Here is an 18,320-nt window from a genome sequence, read left to right on the forward strand (position 1 = left end):
TCTCCCCAGGCCTACACCTTCCCCTTGTAAACTCTCTGTGCTAAGCAGAATAATGACTCTCTGAAGACATCCATGACCTAATCTCTAGAACCTGAGGATAGGTTACCTTACGTGGCAAAAGGGACTTCTCAGCTGAGATGCAAGATTATTTAGGATCATCCAGGTGGGCCCAACGTCATCACAAGGATTCTGTAATGTCATCACAAGGGGAAAAAGGAGGGCAGAGAGCCAGAGTCATAGCTGGGGTTTGGGGTGTGAGAATGGAACTAGAAATGGGAGTGAAATGGGGCCATGAGCCAAAAAAGGCCAGCCGCTCCCAGAAGCTGTAGGCAAGGAAATAGATTCTCTTCTAGAATCTCCAGAAAGAGCACATCCCTGTCGATATGTTTTGGCTGTCTGACCTCCAGAAGCATAAGGGGAAAATATATGTTGTTTTAAACCACCGAGTTTGTAGTGATTTGTCCCTGAGAGAGACAAAACTAGCATATCCACCTAAACTGTTTTTTCTCCATTGCACCATTAGTGAAGTCATTCTAGATCCCATTCTGTCACCACTTTTATCCAAGTAGGTGACAACTCCCATCACTGCCACCTCTTTCTGGCTCTCATTGCCACTTCCTGCCTTACTTACTGAAATAACCTCCTGCACCCCTGTTTACAGCCAGCACTTCCTTTGCTTTGGTCCCCCTCAATCCCCACACCCACACCATTCTTCCCCAGGCTGCCAAAGCAAGCTTTGTGAAATGTGTACCTAATCATATGAATTTTTAATGAAAATCCTTTCATGCTTTGCCATTGCTTTCAGGATGAAGTTCAAATCCTTCGGGCAGCACAGACAGCCATTGCCCAGGCTTTCCAACTCTCCTATCAGACCTTGTCTGCAGCCACTTTCTTTGCTCCAGCCAAAACCACAGCTTCCTAAAGCAGAAGTACTCAGCAAGGGGTATGCATTAGAATCACCTCTCAAGCATTTAAAACTGTCTAAGCATGGGCCTGCTTTAAGAGACTCTTGCTCAGTAGGTTTGGGAACACTGATGACGAACCCTATCTTCCATAAAGCTCACAGGCTATTTGGATGAAAAACTATTGGCTGGGTGCATTTAGCTGTTTCATAGCACCTTGCTGTCCCTCCGGGGGGTCATCTGTCTCCCATTCCCCTTTGGTCCTGGTACTCATCCTTTCAGCATCACGTGCCTTCTTCCTTGGAGCTTTCCAATCTGATCAGATGCTCTCCTACGTATCTCCTGGGAAATCTGCACTTGCTTTCTGATTTACCTGGGGATCTCCCTTGCAGCCTCTGCTCCAGCGTCTTGTGTGCAGGAATCAGGCAACCCCTAGCATCCAGGACAGTACTTGGCATATAGCGAGGGCTTCAACAAAGGCATCCAGTCCTGCCTTGGCCCCCAGCCTCTGCCTGAAGCACTCCCACTCCGACACGCATTAGCATTCGCATTTGTGGTCCCTTCTGTCCTGTTCAGACCCATGGCCTGACACCTCCTGGGGTGGCTTTTGATTCTTCTCATTCCACAGTAAGTAACCCCAAGCTTCAGGTTCGCAGAAGACCAAAGAGGATTTAGTCAGATGAAATAGGTCAGAACGACTTGGCTCCTGTTATTTTCTGTCAGCCAGACAATCAGACGTTGCCAGTAAGCCAGGCTGACCTTTTGGGGCTGGGCATGAAGTTAAGAATAGTTGACGCAGCCTCAGTGGCTGGCCCCTACCTCCTGGTTTCTGAGAGCTGACCTATACATTTGCCAGTGGGTAGGACAGAACATTTTGCTATTTAGAGCAGGATAAATGGAGAAAAAGGCTTAAGAGAGGGGCTAATCTGTAGACATTTAAGTAAATATGTTTTGGGGTTTTTTTCTCTCAAGTCCCCTCTGCACCAATCTGCAAGCTGTTGATCCTGTTGAATACACCCCCGAACCTCCCACAGATACGTTACTTAGGCTGCAGAATTAAAACACACATAAATTATTTAACACAGTTTTATGATATTGGGTTAATTACATAAAGCTCTCTCATGAAAACACTCAGCCAACAGCATGGAATTCTTTCTGTTATTATTTATTAAATGTGTAAAACACAAGTCTCCATTCAGCCTTGTAAGCCTGGACGGAGCAAAAACACCCAGGGCCATTTGAGTTAGAAATCCAGACCCTGAGGCCATTCCGACCATGCATATAAGCAATCCTACAATAATAAAACAGTCAGGCATTTAAAGGGAAAAAGCACATTGCACTGTGGAATAGTTTCCATTGCAAGTTGCCAATTTGAAATAATCTTTCTCTGACACGATTTAATTTGAAAACTACTGAGGTCATTTCCTTTTAACTCAGTTCTCCATACGCAAAACTGCATTAACCAGTTAATTCCATTAAAGAAATCGTTGAATTGATTTTTTTTTTTAAAGGATGGAATTGACCAGTTATTTTCAATTAACTGGTCTGCTTCCTTCCAAGTGGCAGGTAGGTATAGCCCAGTGCTAACACTCCTCATGGGTGGATATATGGCAGGCACTCCCAGAGTAGCCAGTAAATCCTTCCTGTTGGCCTCCTTAGGGCCCTGGGCATTGTGCAGAATGCTGAGGTACAGGGTATATAGCATCGTGAGAGGGCTGAGCTTGTGATCTACTTGGGAAGATGAGCCACCAAATGATAACTAATGTGCACGGCAGGAGAGGGAGAAGCAGCACAGGCAATTTATAATTTAGAATGTTCTAGGAAAGAATTCATCTCTGAAAAGACTTTAGGGAGAAATCGGGACTGAGTATTAAAGTTTGGCTGGGCAGGGAAGGTGTGGGCATTACCAGGGGTAGATGTTGGAGGGTGGGCCAGTGTTGGGCCAAATGGTGGAGAAATAGGGATGGATGAAAAGGCCACTGAGCAAAATGAAGGTAAAACCTGAGGGGCTTAAATTACCACCTCAGGCTTCACTATGGATAAGATGTGGAGTAAATGCTCTTGGAGGGTGCAGAACGAAAGTCAAGTCAGGGAAAGTATTATGTGACGCTGTGGTAGATGTAAATTTGTGGTGAGACCGACCACATTCCCTGCCTGGTGAAATGTACCTCCATCTCTGGTCTGCCTTCTAGATTTCATAGCTCCTCGTTCCTAATCAAAATTTTTTCTATGTTAACCCTTTCTCTGCTCGACAAGATAGCTTCCCTTTGAGTCCTGCCTTATAATTGCCCTTCCTCATGAGATTGTCTCTTATACACCAGCAAGATGGAAATTACAGGGAAAATTGACAAAACAAACATCCAGATGTAAACTAAAAGACTACCCTGTTTCCCCTAAAAAAGACCTACCTGGACAATCAGCTCTAATGCATCTTTTGGGGCAAAAATTAATATAAGACCAGGTATTATATTATATTGTATTATATTATATAAGATCCAGTCTTATATAAAATACAACCTGGTATTATATTATATTATATTATATTATATTATATTATATTATATTATATTATATTTTATTATATTATATTAAAGACCCAGTCTTATATTATAGTAAAATAAGACCGGGTCTTATATAAATTTTTGCTGCAAAAGACTCATTAGTGCTGATTCCTGCCCTAGAGCGGGCAGGTCTTATTTTCAGGGAAACACGGTAGCATGAACATAGGGAGCTGGATTCTTCACATTCTTGTACTTAATTTATATTTTTCCAATTCTTCTCAGGGTGGTTCATAATAATACTTTTTTTTTGTAGAGTTGTCATGAGGATTAAGTGATACATTTATTAAAATGGACATAACATTACTTCCGTTTGTTATAGATAGGTGAGGCTATGTATTAGACCCCGCCAAACTGTCATTTGTTTTTCTTTTAATGGCAGCATCTCAAATATCTATTATAGGCTTCTCATACGCCGTGCCCCCCACACTCATGTATCCAGAAATCAGCAGAGGATATAGCCCTGGCCAATTAGTGTGTTCTGTCCTTCTAAACATAGTGTATAAGTCAAAGTTGGACATGATCCAAGCCAATCAATGGTACCCAATCCCAGGATTTGAACTGCATCGTTGGGAAAAAGAATCTCTTTTTTCCTCTGACAATACTAACTGTAAGGATAACTTAAGTTAGAGCTGGTATGGGGCCCAGTGTACAGAATTATCCTGAGAATAAGAGGAAGAGAGAGAGAGAGAGGGAGAGAGGAGAGAGATTTGTGATACCTTTTGAGGTCCTTATAATTCAAAGAAACTCCTGTACTTGACACGAGCCACTAAGTTTTCTCTTTCCGTAAACCAGTTAGAGATGCTTCCCTTGCAATTTAAAAAGTACTGAGCATTGGAGAAAGACATTATGACTTCCTTTTGTAGAGAAAGAATCTGAATTCTGGAGCAAATAAAGACGTATTGGAAGGCAGATGGCGGGTTGATGGCACAGTTGAGCACTGGTGCGACCGACCACCTCACAGTCTTCACACAAAACATGGACTCATGAGTCAGCCTTAACCACTGGGGTGTGACTAGCCGTCCGCAGGCCTTTAACCTGGGCCCCTCCCTGCTGCCATAACATCTCCAGCTGCAGACAAGACAAAGCCCTAAATCATCACTTTCCCACGCTTTCAGTCTTCAGTTGTCCAGGAAACACTCAACATACCTCATATCCTCATGCCTTTTTAATCAGCTTCAGGAGTCCACGCCTCTGTTTTCATTCATCATCATGTGGGTGAGTATCTCTGTATCCTGGTTGTGTGTAACTCATGAATCTAACTCTACTGCCCAAATACACTCTCCAGAATCCCCGAGATTGTGTCTGGGATGCCCATCTCATCAGGTGGTCTCTACGTGGTCTTGATTCATCCTTTGACCCCAAATTTCCATCTCTGGTCTGGACTTCTCCCCTGCGCTTCAGCTGCCTATTCAGCATTTCAGCTTCGATATCCAGTCCTCCCATTGTCTCTTCTGTTTGGAATGAAGTTCTTCCAACTAGAGATCTAATTCTCTCATTTTCATCAGTTGAATCTCAACACGAATGTCATTTCTTGGTCTCTCACCCCTCTCCTTGAGAGACCATCACAAGATTTTCCCTGCCACCCTGACCAAATTTTCCCTTTATAGCTTCCCCAACCAATCACTTCATTTTATTTATACTATTTCTTTATTGTGTCTTCATATATACCTTGTTCTGGACTATCTGTGATTTATTAATTTGTCTATATGGTTATTACCTGTTTCTCCATTGTATCCGTTAACTATTATGTAAGAAATCACACCAGCACTCAATGGCTCACAACAGTACACGTGTATTGTTATGTATGTCTCATTGTTCACAAGTCTATGGGTCAGCAGAGTTGTTCTTTTGGTCATGGCTGCGCTCACTCGTTCCTCAGCCTCTAGGGGTCATCCTCCAGCTGACTAGCCCAGGCTTATTCACATGGCAGTGACAGAGTTCTGAGAGAGAGTGAAAAGGTGTACAAGTCCTTTTGTGTCACTTCTGCCACAGTCTATTAGCCAAAACAAATCACCAGGCCAAACCCAGAGTCAATGCGAGAGAGTACTACCAAAGGGCATGGGTGCAAGTAGTGTGAAAAATGGAGCCACAGCCAACCTACCATACGCTTTATTAGAATCTAAGTTCTTCGAAGGCTAGAACCTTGTCTCTTTAGCTGTATCCTCAGCACGTAAAACAGTGCTCAGCACAAAGCATAGCGATGTAATAATTTCTGACTGACTGATTAGAACCTTGGGTTTCTTGCTTCCACTCAAATGCTCTGTCCACTCTGCATTGTCTCTGAACTCATACAAAATGATTACTGTGTATTTTTATACTATGAATATAATACACTCAATGGATATAGTTTTTTTTTTTTTTAAATAGAAACTATTCAACTAAAAGGAAATTGATAGAGGTTTATAGGATCCACACAAAAAGGACTGATATCTAACTAGAGGGAAGCATGTGAAAGAGTGTTGTTTGGGGACAGGGTGGGAGGGTTTGGAGAGGGTAGGGACAATACAACGCTGCTAGAATGGAAGTGCCATAAGGACAGGGATGGGGTCTTTATGACTCATGGCTATGCCCAGTGCCAAGCCTTGCACGTTGGATGGCCAATAAACTCATATTAGTAGGAGGAAAGTGTCTGTTCATGTCCAAGGAGCCAAGGGAAGTTGCAGGGTATAATACACATACCTGTGGAGAGTTCCTCTGGGAGGGAAAGATTTGAAGTTGAAATACAGGAATTCTGAACTTCACCAAGGTGTGGGAAGCAGGAGACTTCATTTTCTGGAGATGTCTTGGAGGAGAAAGTGGAATTGTAGAAGCACAAGAGAAAGGGTGGGAGGGAAGGATGACATCTGAGTCTTAAGGATGAGACCTCACAGAAGGCAGGGAGTTGGTTATCCAAGAAAGAGAGAATACTTGTGCTGGTGTCTCAAGGAGAGGGGTGAGAGACCAAGTCAGTGAAATTTTATTCAGAACCGTGTCATCCACCAGGCATCACACAGTATGGGCTTCTCTTGTCCTCTCCCCAAACCCTTCCAACGATCTTAATGTCCTAGACCAGCCTGGACCACTCTGCATTAATTACTCAACGTGCTCTAATTTAAGATCCTTGCATGCAAATACTGGTTCCAGGCTGGGTTGGGGCCACCCAAAACTTGGGATGGGGCCAGGGATATTTCGAACATCTTTGGCCTTCAAGTTTACCATGTGTACTTAATTGGGTTGGTGCTGTGGCCTCGATGCCATCCCCCACATGCCCTGAGAGAGACTGAAGCGTCTGTTGGTGCTTTTAAGCCCCAAGAGGCCTGTGGGTAGCTGGGGCCCATGAAGGTAAAACCAAGACGACTTTGGAATTGAGGATTATTATTCCCAGCCTCTGCCTCTTACATATTAAGCAATTAATATCTGTGCCATCTTGCAAGGACACGGAAAAGCACGCACATCTCCACACATGGGCACCAGATGACTTGGACACAGAGTTGTCTCGGCTGGTTTTAGCTTCCCTTTAAAACACCAGTGAAAGCAAGCATGTAATATGTTCAGAACATTTGCCGCATTCTATATGGGTTTACTAGAGAAGAGTCTCACTTTTCTTTACCCCAGCTCTAGACTTGCTTCTTAAGTGCTGGAGATTCAAAAAATTGGAAGGAAATACAAAGAGCACAGTTCGAACTTCTTTAGCCTCAGTGTCTACATCTGTGAAAACATGCATGGTTAAACCCATTCTACTGATATGCCTTGAGGATTTGAATTCATATCAATGAATGGCTTCCAGTCACACAGTAGGTAAGTATGTAAGGAATAGTGGATGCTCCTGCTGCAATTTATTATTATTATTATTATTATTATTGTTATTGTTGTTACACAGAGAAATTTGACTCAGAGGAGCTAGATGACTTATTAATTAAGGTGGAGCAAGAGAAACTTGGAATAGACAGCTGACTGAAACACTTGGGTTGCTTCCCTCCTCAGAAGCCTACTGGAGCCTCTCTTTTGTAATAACATCTCACACTTTTGTGTCACTTCTCTGTTTCCAAGAGCATTTTCAAACTCTTTTGGTGTATTAGTCAGAATTGACTATATAATATTTCAGTAACAAGTAGTTCCAAAGATCTCTGTGACTTAAATGCACATAGGTTTATTTCTCGTTCATGTCGTATGTCTATGATGGGTTGGCAGAGAGCCTTGATCACCAGATCTACTCAGGAATCGTGAATGATGGAGCCAGACTACGAGAGTTGTTGGTCACTGTGCCAGAGGAAAAGACAGCCCAGGAAGGTCTAGAACTGGCAATTCAATGGCCTGGCTTGCAAGTGACATGGGTTACTTCTGCTCACAACTCAAACATCTAATCACATGGCCTCATTCAACCACAAAGGGACAGAAATACAATCTTACCACGTGTGTGGAAGGTGAAGAGCTAGAAATTATTGGTGACGGCCATATTTTGCTATCATAACACTCTTTGAGGTGGGGAGAGCCAATATTATGGTTCAGATCTTACAGAAAAGGACAATTGTACACACAGAGAGGACAGTCGATTATATGGATGGAAAGAAAACCGGGATATTTTTGCCAATCAGAAATATCCTTAGAACACGACATAAGAATCTTAATTTTCGGCACCCCCTTATTTCCCAGTGGCACTTCCTATTATTTCTTCCACAAACTACTACTCTGTTCAAACCAACTTGTTACCCGATACTTGCTTACTTCTTTAATCAAACATTTGTAAAGTTCTTTCTTGTGGAATTTCTAAAAAATAGAGAAATGTAGAGTTATGAGGGACACTAGAAACTAGTTTTTGGTTTATCTATTGCTCTGTAATAAATACCTCAAAGCTTAGAGATTTAAAACAACCACTTTATTTTGCCCCCAGGTATACGTCAGGAATTCAGGATTGATTTGGACTGGTGACTCATCTCCAACCCACATGGCATTATTTGGAGTGGAGCCACTTCCAAAATGGCTTCTTCACTCATGTGTCTGGAGCTTTGGTGCTCCTGGGGCTTTCTCTCTCTCCCTATATTATTTCTAGGACCCCTCAGGAGCTTGAGGTTCACGCATCATGGTGGCCTCTGAATAGCTGGACCTTTTCTGTGGCAGCTCAGAGCTCCAAGGATGAATGTTTCAGTGACCTCACTTCAGAAGTCCCACAATGTTATTTCCACTGTTGTCAATTGGTCAGGTCACTCAGGGGGGCCCAGATTCTAAGGAAGGGGAAGAGGCACCTTATCCTGATGGAATATATCTCATCTGCCACACTACCAAAGATTTAGAAATGCTGAATGGCTTGCCAAATTGGAACAGGTTACTGGACTCCCATCCAGTTTCTAGCTATTGACCAATTTTCCCCTTTGTCTCCTACAAAATACAGCCTTTCTCTGGGACCAATATTTTTTACACATAAACATATGAAACTGGAAAGATGATCTCTAAGGTCACTTTCTCTCTAATGTATATTTAGCAATTTCCATCATTTGCATCTCTTCTTCAAATTTTCCTGAGAATTCTCCCCCCTATGAAAGCCCTTCTGATTAATAAAACCCGGTTTTAATCACACATTCCCTATTAGTGAATTTCCTCAGCACACATGTGGGTAGCTTTTGCACTAAGATCAAGTTCTATACTTGTTTTTAATGTGTCACAAGTCCCAATTCCCAGTGACTTCATCAGACATTGATCTCTTCCTTCCAAAAATTCCTATTACATTTTTAGTTCAAACCACAGTATTTGACATTTGAGAACATGGTGTTTTGCATTGTGTTTAAATTGTTTCATGTGTACAATTAATGTCTTGCCAACTGGACTTGAAACTTCATGGGTACTATCCATGCTTTATACTTTTAAGACGTTTATATTTTTAAGTTTATTTTTAAAGTTTAGGCTTTTAAAAAGTTAGCAAGAGGTGTATAGTAAGTGCCTATTGATGATGCTTGCGTTTCTTTTTATGTCTTTCCACTTCCACATTACCATTTGGCTTGTTGCCTCACTTTTTGGTTAGTCTATCAAAAGCAGAAAACTTTTCATTTATTTCATTGGTATCTCTCTGAAGAATTAGACACACTATGGTATATCGTTGCTGACACAAATTTAATAAGTGTTCCTAGGTAGCTTATTCCTTCTAATTTGCTAATGTAAGAGTTGTACCTATAAACAAGGAGCTTTTTCTGAAACTTCCCTTCTGACACTTTATCTATAAATGCTTCAGTATTTTCTCACAAAACAATGTCATTATCAAACTATGAAGTTGAACATTGATGCAATAATGGTATTTCATATATACTCCATAATACAACTTGCCTAATTTTTTTTCAATACTTTTTTCTTTAGCCACTCTAAAATCACACATTGCATTTAGTTGTCATGTCTCTTTAAATTCCTTTAGTCTTTGACGATTCCAGGCCGGTTATTTTGTAGAACACCTCCAAACCTGAATGATTACATATAGTCAAACATTTTGGACAGGAGAACTACATGGGGGATGTTGTATGATTCCCATTCCTTGTTAAGAAGGCACATAATTCCTGTTTGTCCCATTATCAGTGATGCTAAATTTGAATACTTTGTAATGGTGGTATTTACCAGATTTCTCCATTATAAAGGAGTCTTTACATTGTAACGTGTCTTTTTCCCTGTATAATTAAGTAAACTCTGGGGCTATATCTTGACATTATATATATAACTTATTCTCCAGTAACTTTTCAATTTATGCTTTTAGCATCCACTGATGTGCTGGGCAGAACAACTTATTACATTGATGGTGTTATATTTTTTAGCCCGTATTCCAATCCTTTGTTTTCAGTATCAGTATAAACCCATGAATTCTGTCTATTGAAAGTGTTATAACTCTTTACCACAATTTTTTTTGATACTCCAGTTGTTACACATTTGGCCAGTGAGAGTCTCTTCATCCTGCATCCTGGGTCTTTTTTCCCTTTTTAGAATATTCTTTTTGTTTTTCAGTTATAATTGACATTCAACATTATATTAGTTTTAGGTGTACAGATAATGGTTAGACATTTATAAAACTTACAAAGTGATTCCCCCGATAAGTTTTACACCCACTTGACACAATATACAGTTATTACAATATTGTTGACTATATTCCCTATGCTGCACTATATTCTACTCACTATTTTGCAACTGCCAATTTGTACTTCTTAATCCCTTCATCTTTTTCTCCCAACCCCAAACCCCCCTCCCATCTGGCAATCATCAGTTTGTTCTCTGTATCTTATGAGTTTATTTCTGTTTTGTTTGTTCATTTATTTTGTTTTTAAGATTCCACATATAAGCAAAATCACATGGTATTTGTCTCTCTCAGTCTGATTTATTTCACACTAATTAGCTTCATATACGTTCTTTTGAAATTTTGTAATCTAGTGTTTAATCCTCCCATTTTTTTCTCAGTCTGCATTCACTGTGGTGATCTGTTCCTCTCTTATATTATTGATAGGTTTTCCAATGGTATTAATGTTGTTTATTTCTCATATGGATTATGATGTTCTTCTGATCCTCAAGTTGTTTCCTTTGCTCTACAGTCTTTCTTTTCACCTCATTTGGCTGTTTAACCTCTTAACTTTGAGATCTTGTTGTGTTGAATTTGTTTTGTTAAGTTTCCTTAGCTGCTGTTAAGACACTGTGAACATTTTCTTGATTTTTCTTGATTTCCTCTTCTGGTTGTTGTCTTTACATTCTCCATCCTGTGTTTTTTTTTTAATTTTTATGCTGGATATAGTGACATCATTGTTATGCTATTTCTCTCTATATTGTTCATGCTTGGGCAGCTCTCCCAAATTTCCATGTATTCTGATATTGTGTGAGTGACTTCTTCACTTGGTTTCACCTCTCCTGTTCCTTCTAAGGTATAGGCTGAGGACTGGGTATGTCTTACTTTTCCTAGTTTTGTGCAGCTTGAGGAAATGGCAGTATAAAGTCAGGCAAACAATGTTTTTGTTGGAATACCCGGATTTGCTCTCTCCTCTGAGATAATCTTTCAATTCTCGTACAAAGGCTCATTCACCAGACCTTTGTGTTCATCCCACTCACCTAGGAGAATAGTCTCAGGGTTTAAGTCCTTTCCCAGTTCAACATGAGCCCCAGGAGATTTCACTTCCCACAGTGAGAGATAGGCCCCCTCTTTCTTTTTCTCTAGTTTTCTAGTTCCTTTGTTTCCCATCACCACTCAGAAATGGAGGAAGATTATGCTATAATTTAATATACTTCTATATTACTAGGATAGGGATTAACACACAGTAGGTGCTCCGTGACTGCTTTCAGGACACTGAGCTTTCACACTCCTCTTAGCATTATAATTTATTTCCTTAGTTTAAGTTTTAGCAGATGGTTGACAACTACCTAAGAGGTGAAATCTGGGCAGCTTGAGAGGTGCTCTCCCCACCCTGCTTCATTGTTAACTTCCTTTAGAAGATCTGCAGGCATTTCCTCTCCAGGGAGAGTGGAGAAGTGAGCTGGGAGCGTGAGTCAGGGGCCTCTGCAAAATAGAGTCCTGTTCATACCAGCTGCTGGGAAACCAAGATGCAGCCATAAACTAGGGGAAGAAAGTACATGGCTATGGACTTGACCTGTCTCTTGGCTTGGCCCTGATGGACAGATCATGTCCAGTGAGTTCTGATTCACTGGACATCCCTGAGGACATCCCTGAGGATATCCCATTAATGCTGACCGCACCATGCCCCCCAGGAAGCACCAGCACTGTGGTGGTGACTGCCATTGTCAGAGGCCATATCTCAGGTTACCTAAAAAGCAGTTCACAGTGAAGCTGCCGGATCTCCAATCTGGTTTACATGCTGATAACACCCTTCCATTCAACACTTGTTAAATGAAACTGCATTGCAGTTGTGTGTGCTCTTGCATGCAGCCTCACGTGTGCAAAGCTCACTGGCTACTGGCTCCTGAGGTCACAGTGATGAGCAAGGTGCAGTCTCTCTTCTTAATTAGCAGAAGATGCCACTTTCCTCAAAGGTATGGCAGAAAAAAAGAGGAGAACACCATGACAGCTTGTGGTAAGCAAAGCAGGAAGCGATGTGGACGCATGGGTCAGAGGCCACTTGCCAGACATCCCTGGTAGCACAGGGCAGGGGCTACCCCAAGAGAGCAACAAACTCAGTGTTCTTACCCCTCTCCTGCCTCCTAAAGAGTCTTCTGTACCTACAAACAGGTTGTGATGAAACCTTGAAGGAGGAAGCTGTCACGGTGGGACAGGTGGAAAGGTGTGCTCATGAGGAGGGGTACATGTGATGGGCCAAGGTCAGCTTCCTGTGTTCAGCACCACTTGGCAGAGCCACCATCTTCTTTCCCAGAGACGCTGCTTCCCAGAAACACTGGCTGGGAGGTTCATTTGTGAGACTTCCTTTTCATTCCTTCCCTTCCCTTCTAAATTGTTCCTGAGCTCAGTCAGCATGTATTATTATTATTATTTTTTTTTTATTTCTCATGGTTGCTTTGCTTAGCTAAGCAAAGATTCTGAGATTTTCTAAATTTCATGGATGTTTCTCTTCCATTGCTTCTGTTATTTTCTTAATGTCCTTTAGCTTGAATTGAACTACTATCAGGCTGTGTTTTTTCTCTGCTGTGCTGTCGTATTTTTTGGCATGTCTCCATTTTCTGTAGGTTTATAATTCTGAGTTATTGTTTGTTTCTTTTGTGGTGGGCAGAATCAAGGCCCCGCAGAGTTATTCACACCTTAGTCCCCAGAACCTGTATATGTATTTTGCTATACGGCAAAGAGGAATTAAGTTTGCAGATAGAATTAGGTTGGCTTTTCAACTGGCCTTAAAATAGGGAGATTTTTCTGGATTTTCTGGTGGCTTCAATCTAATCCCAGTCCTTTAAAATGGATGAAAGGGGAGGAACCGGAGCCAGAATCAGAGAGAGATTTGAAGATACTATGTTGCTGGCTTTGCAGACAGAGGAAGGAGGCCATGAGCCAAAGAATGCAGGTGTCCTGTAGCAGGTAAAGAAAGCAAGGATATAGATTCTTCTCTAGCACCTCCAGAAGGAATGAAGCTTTACTCACATCTTCATCTTAATCCCGTGAGGCCCATTTTGGACTTCTACATTCTATAATAAAAGAAAAAAACCTTACATATTATTTTAAGCCACTTCATTTGTGATCATTTGTTACAGCAGCAATAGAAAACTAGTATGTCCTCTTAAAATGTCTTTGCATAAGCTTCAGAGACAATGCTTTTTTTGAAGTAAGATGCACTTTCCTGTTCTGGGGAGGAAAAGCTGCAGGTCTTGCTCTTGTATTCCCCATCCCTCAAAAGCTGCATCCTGGGGCAGGCAATACGCCTCATGCACGGGGTGACAATGCACTCTGTCCACACTTCTGTGACCTGGACACAAAATGGAAATTGGAAATTTCCTGCTTCTTTCTCAGTTTCTTTTTATCCTCCTCCATCTTTGTCAAGTGGGCTAACCCATTTTAATTTTATTTTTTTTTTTGGTGGTGGGGGGAACAGGAGAGGGAGAAAAGCAGGCAAAAAAGAAGCTTGGTGATTGGGAGAAAGGCGAGGCAGACAAAATGCTGAGGAAAGCAGTACCATGTTCATCAGCTCAGGCACAAGATGAAGGTCAAGCTCTCTTCTACTGACTGGATACCCCCTTCCCCTCACCCTCTAGACTTTCACTTTCTTAGTCCATGTGTGGCCCCGAGATCTGGAAATCATTCCGACTCCTGCATTTTGACAGAACTCTCCAACAAGCAGTACTTATGTTGAAAGACCCAAGTCAGAGCATTGACACCATATGCACAATCTCCCATCTTTGCCACTCCAATTACATGTGTGCACGTGTGTGCGTGCACACACACATACGCACACACCTATTAGTTACATGGACTAGCTGAAGGCAAAATTCCTGTCATAGACTGATGAGCTTGGTGGAATGTGTAACGAGTGTTTTCTTATGCATGCCCTATGCTGGAGAGACGCAAATGAATTCAAGGAAAAAAGACGCGTTCCAAGGAACGGCACCAAGTTGTCGGGGTGCAGCTTGCTTATTACATTCAGTTGCCTGTTGTTCGTGCCATCGCCGATTTGCACCTGCAATTACCTCTTCACACCTGGGAGTGTACAGGTTTTGTTGATTCCATTTCAGGAATGCTCAGCCTACGTGTTTCCCAGAATAAAGAGCCTTCTAGAGCTCTGAATTCAGATACCAACGTGACAGCTACTTGTGTTCTTGATTGTTTAAAAAAGAGAGTAAGAAAAGGAAAGAGAGAGAGAGAAAAAGAAGCCAAAGAAACAAAAGAAAAAGTGGGAAAATTCTCATACCTACCTTCAAAGGAACTGAATTTACAAATCTGGGAACTTTTAGCCTTTGTTGCTTTTAAGTATCAGTGAACTCAACCCCCACTAACAAGATACAGTAATTTCCGAACAGCTCACAGGACAGGCTGTGTCATTTTCTGCAAAGGCGGCTGGAAATCATTTACGCTGCAAGATTCTCTGTGGTGATAACAAGGTATTCAAAATGAGAACGAGTCTGAGATAATCTTCAAAAGGTTCCCAAGTGAAATCTGCCTCCACTCTCTAGAAGATTCCTCTGGAAGAAAGCAGATGCAAACACATCACTTTAGGTTGTTGAGAATGACATGATTTTCTGCACCTGTGCTTGAATTTGCCTGTCGTTTCTGGATGAGGGGAATTACATGAGAAGGGGCTGAAATTCAGCAGACATCGTAGGTCAAAGTGTCTGTTCTTTGGCTAGCCAAGAGCAAGTGAACCATACCTTCAATAGGGCAGCAGCTATTTCTTTGTTCTGAATTTCTTCACACACAGTTGAGTGTAGTTCAGACCTGGGTGGGCCAACAGTAGCTCCAAACTGCAAAGAAAAATGATAAACATAAGAAAGTGCTTTTCTATGGCCTCTGAGTACATTGCAAATCTTAAGAAACAGTGGTGTGGTTCCACGTTACAGACTACTCGATTAAACAGTCAATATCTGTAAGGCTCTCCTAAGAATAAAAATCATTTGTAGATATTTAAAATTTGATTAGTAAGAATAATAGTTCCAAGGTACAGACTTAATCATACTGAATATATGCGGAGACGTTAACATGCAATTGCCCAGTGCAACTTTCTCAAAAATTCTATGAGGTAGCAACTATTAATATCCGCATTTACAGATCAGGACACTAAGACCTAAAGTACCTTCCTCAAGAACTCACTGGTATCAACTTTTAGGAAAATAAAGTGTTTGAATTCAGTGGGCTGGACTCCAGAGGACAAGCTCTTAGACACTACAGATAATTCACACATATCTATTCATGGAGAGAAGGTTAGTCTTACCAAGTTTTTCATCTTAGTTCTGATATTTGACAGTGACCTAATACTGTGTTTGAGACACCAGGGTGTCCTGCCTAGGAAAAGTTAATTGAGAGAGGGCCACGGAGAGAGAATCATTTTCATAACATGCTGTTAGTTTCAAAATGTGCTTTCTGAGCATTTTATGTGGATAGAAGCATTCTTGTTATTCCCCAATCAGTTCATAGACTAGCTAATCATGTAATAAATTTATGCATGGGAACTCCAGTGGTTTCTCCATGGACTCGTGGAATAAGCAGTAAGACTCAAGCTAGATTTCCTATGTTTCACTCAGCTGAAAGATTAAGAAACGTGGAGTGACTCCAGGAAATCAGAGATCAGTTGACAAGCCACATTTTCATATGGTTGACTTTCAGAAAGAAGACGTCAGGGTGAAACAAGGTGTACCTGGAATTAGTCCATTTAAGACTGGGCACATCAATGGAAAATATTTCTCCAGGGCACATTTTTTCAGTTGAAGAAATTTAGTTTCTGCTTTCTCTATTTACTTTCCCTATTTGCTGAAAGAGACTGTAAATTCACAGTAGCAGATGGCACCTTTTCAGAAACACAGTTATGCAGTCCTGTAGAGCAGAGGGACTGACTTTGGAAGGCAAGACGAAATCTCAGCACTAAAATTCCATTTTAAAGGGACAGGGTATAAGGTTAGCAACAGTTCAGTGGGCATTTATTGAGTACCGTGTTTCCCCGAAAATAAGTATAAGTCCCGGTCTTATTTTACTATCATATAAGACCAGGTCTCATATAATATAATATTATACAATACTATCTAATATAAGACCGGGTTATTCCTTTCTACAAGAAACTTACATGTCTGCCTGTAGGATGGATACGTCAACCACTAATCATCATAAAATGTAAGTGCTAAAGAGTAGTACAATGATTGGTTAAAAATTAAGAGTGCATAATTTTGACTAGTGGTTGCTGATAACTGATCACAGTGTTAGAGAGGAAAACGAGGATTTGCATAGCGTTGCTATTTGTGTGGTTAAAATGGAAGATGTCTTGAGTGATTAGAGCTTGATGGGTTAGTCCAGTTAGAGTGAGTTTGGTGATGTTGACACTGGAGTTAACGTGCAGGGGCTGTGTCCCAAATGTAAGTCACTGGCCTCAAAGGAAAACAGAAGAGGTATGGAGGACCCATTGCAGGTTTTTCATAAGAGTCATGGGGCCCATGAGCATCTTTTTGCATATGAAGCTCAGCACGAATATTATTTCACCCCAACATAATATTTTCTTACAAGCAGAAGTCAAAAATGAAAAGATGAGGTGAAATGACTTGCTGGAGTGCAAAGAATAATAAGGTTAGCAGTCTTATTTTTACATTTGATTAATTCAACATTTCCTACATGGCTATGACGGGATATGGTGCTTAGCACTGGAGCTGCGCAGAGAAATAGGCTCAGTCTCACATTTCTTTGCTTACCATTACAAAATGAAACGATAATCTCTTTTCCACTGAGTGCTTGGTGGGATGCAAGGTAATGGAGTTCGACACTTTTGTTCTTGTTTCCCAGGCTCCTCAGTATTGAAGTGGAACTAAGCTGGGTGCTCAATATTTGGAAAATCTATGTGGCAATTTACCCCCAATTTAGAAGCCAACTTTGATCTTTTGGCCCATTCCTTTTACAGCCATTTAAAAGTTCCTTTTTTTTTTTTTTTTTAGGTGCCCTTTTAGTGCAGTAGCCAGTGCGTCGGTCTCATCCAAGTTCCATTTTACCACATTTCTTCCAGTCATTCTATCCACAATGTGTGCTTGGGCTTTTTTCTCTTGGACCAGCTAGTTGTTTCTTACTCTGACTGGTTTCAAAAACAAATTTGTCTTAAAAATGGGGGCTTCAAAATGGAATGATGACAAACAGAGCACATGAAAAAGTGTGCATAGAGGAGTGGTCAAACCTAAAGTATCACAAGGGGCCCCGAACGAAGACTTGGTTTTCATATCTTCTGTGATTTCCCATCTCCAAGGGCTCATTCCTTGTTCTGCAATCCCGTCCTCTTCCGTTGTTCCTCCTAGCAGCTCTGTTTTCTATTTGGTGCATATTGATTTTCCAATAATCTGCAGGGTTACTGTTTTAGCAACTTCCTGTGTCTCCAGTCTCTCAATGAGAGTGTGTAGGGAGTGTGCCTGGCTCTGCAAGGGCACTGGGACTGACCACAATATTCGTTGTATGTGATCAAAGAAGGAGAGAGAATGATTTGTACTCCCCACAGGGGCGTAGCATACATGGTCCTTGACTTCATGAGAACAGAGGAGAACCCAGTGGAAAGTCCTGGGGAAGCCAAGTTTGGCAGACTCCACGCCTGCTGACAGCAAAGGCATTTATGGCAGAACATCTTAGAAAGTTGGAACCTTGTGAAAAATGACTTCAGGAAGTCGTTTCAAGGAAATAGAAAGTCTTTGCTGACTCAACTTAGCAAATCCCAGATGTAGCTCATCTCTTAAGCCAAAGTGTCAGGGCTCTGGTAGCTAATAGTTTAGGGATATTCCATTATCTCTAAACAGGAGA

The 18,320-nt window shown here is 41.3% G+C and overlaps 1 protein-coding gene across 1 annotated transcript in view; it reads left to right on the plus strand.

Moving 5' to 3' along the window:
* Positions 1 to 7,102: 7,102 nt before the first annotated feature.
* Positions 7,103 to 18,320, plus strand: part of CCDC68 (coiled-coil domain containing 68) — a 218,982-nt gene continuing 207,764 nt past the window's right edge. The window contains exon 1 of the mRNA XM_081078109.1: positions 7,103 to 7,240. The gene's annotated coding sequence lies outside the window, so the exon portion shown is untranslated. The remainder of the gene's footprint in view (positions 7,241 to 18,320) is intronic.

This window comes from Rhinolophus hipposideros (genome assembly GCF_964194185.1).
Source record: "Rhinolophus hipposideros genome assembly, chromosome: 17".
NCBI lineage: Eukaryota > Metazoa > Chordata > Mammalia > Chiroptera > Rhinolophidae > Rhinolophus > Rhinolophus hipposideros.